The sequence below is a fragment of the Natator depressus genome, chromosome 6, assembly GCF_965152275.1.
Source record: "Natator depressus isolate rNatDep1 chromosome 6, rNatDep2.hap1, whole genome shotgun sequence".
NCBI classification, from domain to species: domain Eukaryota; kingdom Metazoa; phylum Chordata; order Testudines; family Cheloniidae; genus Natator; species Natator depressus.
This window is the reverse complement of record NC_134239.1, coordinates 1,720,597-1,726,670: the sequence shown is the minus strand read 5'-3', so window position 1 is coordinate 1,726,670 and position 6,074 is coordinate 1,720,597. Positions and strand designations below refer to the sequence as shown.

At 50.2% G+C, this 6,074-nt stretch overlaps 1 pseudogene; it reads right to left on the bottom strand.

The window, feature by feature from the left end:
- Nucleotides 1-3,136: 3,136 nt before the first annotated feature.
- On the bottom strand, nt 3,137-4,770 carry LOC141988409 (uncharacterized; annotated as a pseudogene).
- Between the last annotated feature and the right edge of the window lie 1,304 nt (nt 4,771-6,074).

The following is a 6,074-nucleotide window of genomic DNA, read 5'->3' as shown; positions in this document are numbered from 1 at the left end:
ATGACCTATGACATGAGACATGAGATGGAATCAACCCTCCCCCTCACCCGTCCCTCTGCATTGAGGAGTAAAGGAGGGTTTGACCCTGGACCCCAGCACGGCTCACCCCGAACTGGAGATCTCAAAGGATGGCAAGGAGGTGACGTGTCTGAGAGTCACGAACCCGCAGCGATTCAAAGTGGAGAAAGGCGGGCTGGCCCATCAGAGCTTCAGTGCGGGGGGCAGCACTACTGGGAGGTGTTCGAGGGCCAGAAGCCGGGCTGGAGCCTGGGGGTGGCCTCGGAGCGAGTGCTGGTTAACATTTTACTTGCTGCTTTAGTGAGTTGGCTCATCAACATGCATGTTCCTACTGCCCTGTTTAAACAGGGGTCCCTCATCCGGCGCTGAGCTGTGACCTCTCTGGGATGGAGCACAAGGGCTGTTTACACAGGGACCCTTTGCCCAGCATTCAGATACAGCCCCTGTGGGGAGGAATGGAGGGGCTGTTTACACAGGGATCCCTTGTCTGGCGCTGGGGGTATGTCTACACTACGAAATTAGGTTGAATTTATAGAAGTTGGTTTTTTAGAAATCGTTTTTAGATAGTCGATTTGTGTGTGTCCCAACACAAAATGCTCTAAGTGCATTAAGTGCATTAACTCGGTGGAGTGCTTCCACCGTACCGAGGCTAGTGTTGACTTCCAGAGTGTTGCACTGTGGGTGGCTATCCTACAGTTCCCGCAGTCTCCGCTGCCCATTGGAATTCTGGGTTGAGATCCCAATGCCTGATGGGGCAAAAAACATTGTTGCGGGTGGTTCTGGGTACATGTCGTCAGGCCCTCCTTCCCGCCCTCCCTCCGTGAAAGCAATGAAAGACAATAGTTTTGTGCCTTTTTTCATGAGTTACCTGTGCAGATGCCATACCACGGCAAGCATGCAGCCCGCTCAGCTCACGGTCACCGTATGTCTCCTGGGTGCTGGCAGACGCGGGACTGCATTGCTACACAGCAGCAGCAACCCATTGCCTTGTGGCAGCAGACGGTACAATAGGACTGGTAGCCGTCATCGTCATGTCCGAGGTGCTCCTGACCATGTCGGCCAGGAGCGCCTGGGCAGACATGGGTGCAGGGACTACATTAGAAGTGACTCAACCAGGTCACTCTCTTTAGTCCTGTAGCCAGTCCTATTCCACCATCTTTTGGTGAGCAGGCAAGCAATATGGATGGCTTGCAGTCCTATTGTACCATCTTTTGCCCGGCAGGCAGGAGATGAGGATGGCTAGCAGTCCTATTGTACCATCTTGTGCCGAGCAGCCAAGAGGTGTGGATGGCTTGCAGTCCTTCTGCACCGTCTGCTGCCATCCAAAGATGTAAAAGATAGATGGAGTGGATCAAAACAAGAAATAGACCAGATTTGTTTTGTACTCATTTGCTCCTTCCATCCCTCCCTGAAGTCCTTCCTGAAATACTCCCTGATGTAAAGCCACCCGCTTTGTTGATTTTAATTCCCTGTAAGCCAACCCTGTAAGCCATGTTGTCAGTCGCCCCTCCCTCCGTCAGAGCAATGGCAGACAATCGTTCCGCGCCTTTTTTCTGTGCGGATGCCATACCACGGCAAGCATGGAGCCTGCTCAGCTCACTTTGGCAATTAGGAGCACATTAAACACCACACGCATTATCCAGCAGTATATGCAGCACCAGAACCTGGCAGAGCGATACCGGGCAAGGAGGCGACGTCAGTGCGGTTGCGTGAGTGATGAGGACATGGACACAGACTTCTCTCAAAGCACGGGCCCTGACAATGTGGACATCATGGTGCTAATGGGGCAGGTTCATGCCATGGAATGCCGATTCTGGGCCCGGGAAACAAGCACAGACTGGTGGGACTGCATAGTGTTGCAGGTCTGGGACAATTCCCAGTGGCTGGAAAACTTTCGCATGCGTAAGGGCACTTTCATGGAACTTTGTGACTTGCTTTCCCCTGCCCTGAAGCGCATGAATACCAAGATGAGAGCAGCCCTCACAGTTGAGAAGCGAGTGGCAATAGCCCTGTGGAATCTTGCAATGCCAGACAGCTACCGGTCAGTCGGGAATCAATTTGGAGTGGGCAAATCTACTATGGGGGCTGCTGTGATGCAAGTAGCCCACGAAACAAAGATCTGCTGATATCAAGGGTAGTGACTCTGGGAAATATGCAGGTCATAGTGGATGGCTTTGCTGCAATGGGATTCCCTAACTGTGGTGGGGCCATAGACGGAACCCATATCCCTATCTTGGCACCGGAGCACCAAGCCGGCGAGTACATAAACAGCAAGGGGTACTTTTCAATAATGCATGCAAGCTCTGGTGGATCACAAGGGACGTTTCACCAACATCAACATGGGATGGTCGGGAAAGGTACATGACGCTCGCATTTTCAGGAACTCTGGTCTGTTTCAAAAGCTGCAGGAAGGGACTTTCTTCTCAGACCAGAAAGTAACCATTGGGGATGTTGAAATCCCTACAGTTCTCCTTGGGGACCCAGCCTACCCCTTAATGCCATGGCTCATGAAGCCGTACACAGGCAGCCTGGACAGTAGTCAGGAGCTGTTCAACTACAGGCTGAGCAAGTGCAGAATGGTGGTAGAATGTGCATTTGGACGTTTAAAAGCGCGCTGGTGCAGTTTACTGACTCGCTTAGACCTCAGCAAAACCAATATTCCCACTGTTATTACTGCTTGCTGTGCACTCCACAATATCTGTGAGAGTAAGGGGGAGATGTTTATGGCAGGGTGGGAGGTTGAGGCAAATCGCCTGGTTGTTGGTTTAGCAGAGCCAGACACCAGGGCGGTTAGAAGAGCACAGGAGGGCGCGGTGCGCATCAGAGAAGCTTTGAAAACCAGTTTCATGACTGGACAGGCTACAGTGTGAAAGTTCTGTTTGTCTCTCCTTCATGAAACCCCCCGCCCCTTGATTCACTCTTCTTCCCTTTAAGGTAACCACCCTCCCCTTCTCCCTTCGATCACCACTTGCAGAGGCAATAAAGTCATTGTTGCTTTCCATTCATATATTTTTTATTCATTCATCACACAAATAGGGGGATAACTACAAAGGTAGCCCAGGAGGGGTGGTGGAGGAGGGAAGGACAAGGTCACACAGCACTTTAAAAGTTTACAACTTTAAAACTTATTGAATGCCAGCCTTCTGTTGCTTGGGCAATCCTCTGTGGTGGAGTGGCTGGTTGGCTGGAGGCCCCCCCACCGCGTTCTTGGGCATCTGGGTGAGGAGGCTATGGAACTTGGGGAGGATGGTGGTTGGTTAGACAGGGGCTGTAGCCGCGGTCCGTGCTCCAGCTGCCTTTGCTGCACCTCAACCATAAGCTGGAGCATGTTGGTTTGATCCTCCAGCAGCCTCAGCATTGAATCCTGCCTCCTCTCATCACGCTGCCACCACATTTGAGCTTCAGCTCTGTCTTCAGCCCACCACTTACTCTCTTCAGCCCGCCACCTCTCCTTCCGGTCATTTTGTGCTTTCCTGCACTCTGACATTATTTGCCTCCAAGCATTCGTCTGTGTTCTGTCAGTGTGGGAGGACAGCATGAGCTCAGAGAACATTTCATCACGAGTGTGTTTTTTTCTCTTTCTAATCTTCACTAGCCTCTGGGAATGAGAAGATCCTGTGATCATTGAAACACATGCAGCTGGTGGAGAAAAAAAAGGGACAGTGGTATTTAAAAAGACACATTTGGTAGAACAATGGGTACACTCTTTCACGGTAAACCTTGCTGTTAACATTACATACATAGCACATGTGCTTTTGTTACAAGGTCGGATTTTTCCTCCCTCCTCCCCCCTCCCCATGGCTAACAGCGGGGAACATTTCTGTTCAGGCACAGGCAAAGAGCCCAGCAGGAACACTCACCTCTGAGTGTTCCCTGAAGAAAAGCACCCTATTTCAACCAGGTGACCATGAATGATATCACTCTCCTGAGGATAACACAGAGAGATAAAGAACGGATGTTGTTTGAACCTCAGCAAACAAACACTGCAATGCTTTGTTGTACAATGATTCCTGAGTATGTGCTACTGGCCTGGAGTGGTAAAGTGTCCTATCATGGCGGATGGAATAAGGCTGCCCTCCCCAGAAACCTTTTGCAAAGGCTTTGGGAGTACATCCAGGAGAGCTGCAAATGCCAGGGCAAATTAATCATTACACATGCTTGCTTTTAAACCATGTATAGTATTTTAAAAGGTACACTCACCGGAGGTCCCTTCTCCACCTGCTGGGTTCAGGAGGCAGCCTTGGGTGGGTTGGGGGGGTACTGGCTCCAGGTCCAGGGTGAGAAACAGTTCCTGGCTGTGGGGAAAACCGGTTTCTCCTCTTGCTTGCTGTGAGCTATCTACAACCTCCTCCTCCTCATCTTCCTCGTTCCCAAAACCTTCTTCCATGTTGCCTCCATCTCCATTGAAGGAGTCAAACAACACGGCTGGGGTAGTGGTGGCTGAACCCTCTAAAATGGCATGCAGCTCATCATAGAAGCGGCAAGTTTGAGGCTCTGACTGGAGCGGCTGTTCGCCTCTCTGGTTTTCTGGTAGGCTTGCCTCAGCTCCTTAAGTTTCATGCAGCACTGCTTCAGGTCCCTGTTATGGCCTCTGTCCTTCATGCCCTGGGAGATTTTGACAAATGTTTTGGCATTTCGAAAACTGGAACGGAGTTCTGATAGCATGGATTCCTCTCCCCATACAACGATCAGATCCCGTACCTCCCGTTCAGTCCATGCTGGAGCTCTTTTGCGATTCTGGGACTCCATCATGCTCACCTCTGCTGATGAGCTCTGCATAGTCACCTGCAGCTTGTCACCCTGGCCAAACAGGAAATTGAAATTCAAAAGTTTGCGGGCCTTTTCCTGTCTACCTGGCCAGTGCATCTGAGTTGATAGTGCTGTCCAGAGCAGTCACAATGGAGCACTCTGGGATAGCTCCCGGAGGCCAATACCGTCGAATTGTGGCCACAGTACCCCAAATTCGACCCGGCAAGGCCAATTTAAGCGCTAATCCACTTGTCAGGGGTGGAGTAAGGAAATCGATTTTAAGAGTCCTTTAAGTCGAAAAAAAGGGCTTTATAGTGTGGACAGGTGCAGGTTTACACTGATTTAACGCTGCTAAATTTGACCTAAACTCCTAGTGTAGACCAGGGCTGAGATGCAGTTTTTCAGTTTAGAAGTGAATTAAGGTAAACCGAATTAAGGCTACTTGTCTTCCAAAGGAAAGTGGCCAGAGATTTGCACCTCTGATGCCAGTTTACTGCAGGTACCTACCACATTTGTAAATGGTTGTTCCAGGGAACAAATTGGACTATTGGAAAAAGGCAAATATCGTGCTCATCTTTAAAAAAGGGAAGAAGGAGAATCTGGGGAACTACAGACCAGTCATCCTCACCTCTGTCCCTGGAAAAATCATGAGGTAGGTCCTCAAGGAATCCATTTTGAAGCACTTGGAGGAGAGGAAAGTGATCAGGAACAGTCAGCATGGATTCACCCAGGGCAAGTCATGCCTGACCAACCTGATTGCCTTCAACGACAAGAGAACTGGCTCTGTGGACATGGGGAAAGCGGTGGACTTGATATATCTTGACTTTAGAAAGCTTTTGATACGGTCTCCCACAATATTCTTACCAGCAAGTTAAAGAAGTATGGATTGGATCAATGGACTATAAGGTGGATAGAAAACTGGCTAGATTGTCAGGCTCAAGGGGTAGTCATCAACAGCTCCATGTCTAGTTGGCAGCCAGTATCAAGCGGAGTGTCTCAGGGCTTGTTCCTGGGGCCGGTTTTGTTTAACATCTTTATTAATGATCGGGATGATGGGATGGATTGTACCCTCAGCAAGTTCCCAGATGACACTAAGCTGGGGGGAGAGGTAGATACGCTGGAGAGTCGGGATAGGATCCAGAGGGACCTAGACAAATTGGAGGATTGGGCCAAAAGAAACCTGATGAGGTTCAACAGGGACAAGTGCAGAGTCCTGCACTTAGGATGGAAGAATCCCATGCACCGCTACAGCCTGGGGACCAAACGGCTCGGCAGCAGTTCTGCAGAAAAGGACCTGGGGATTACCG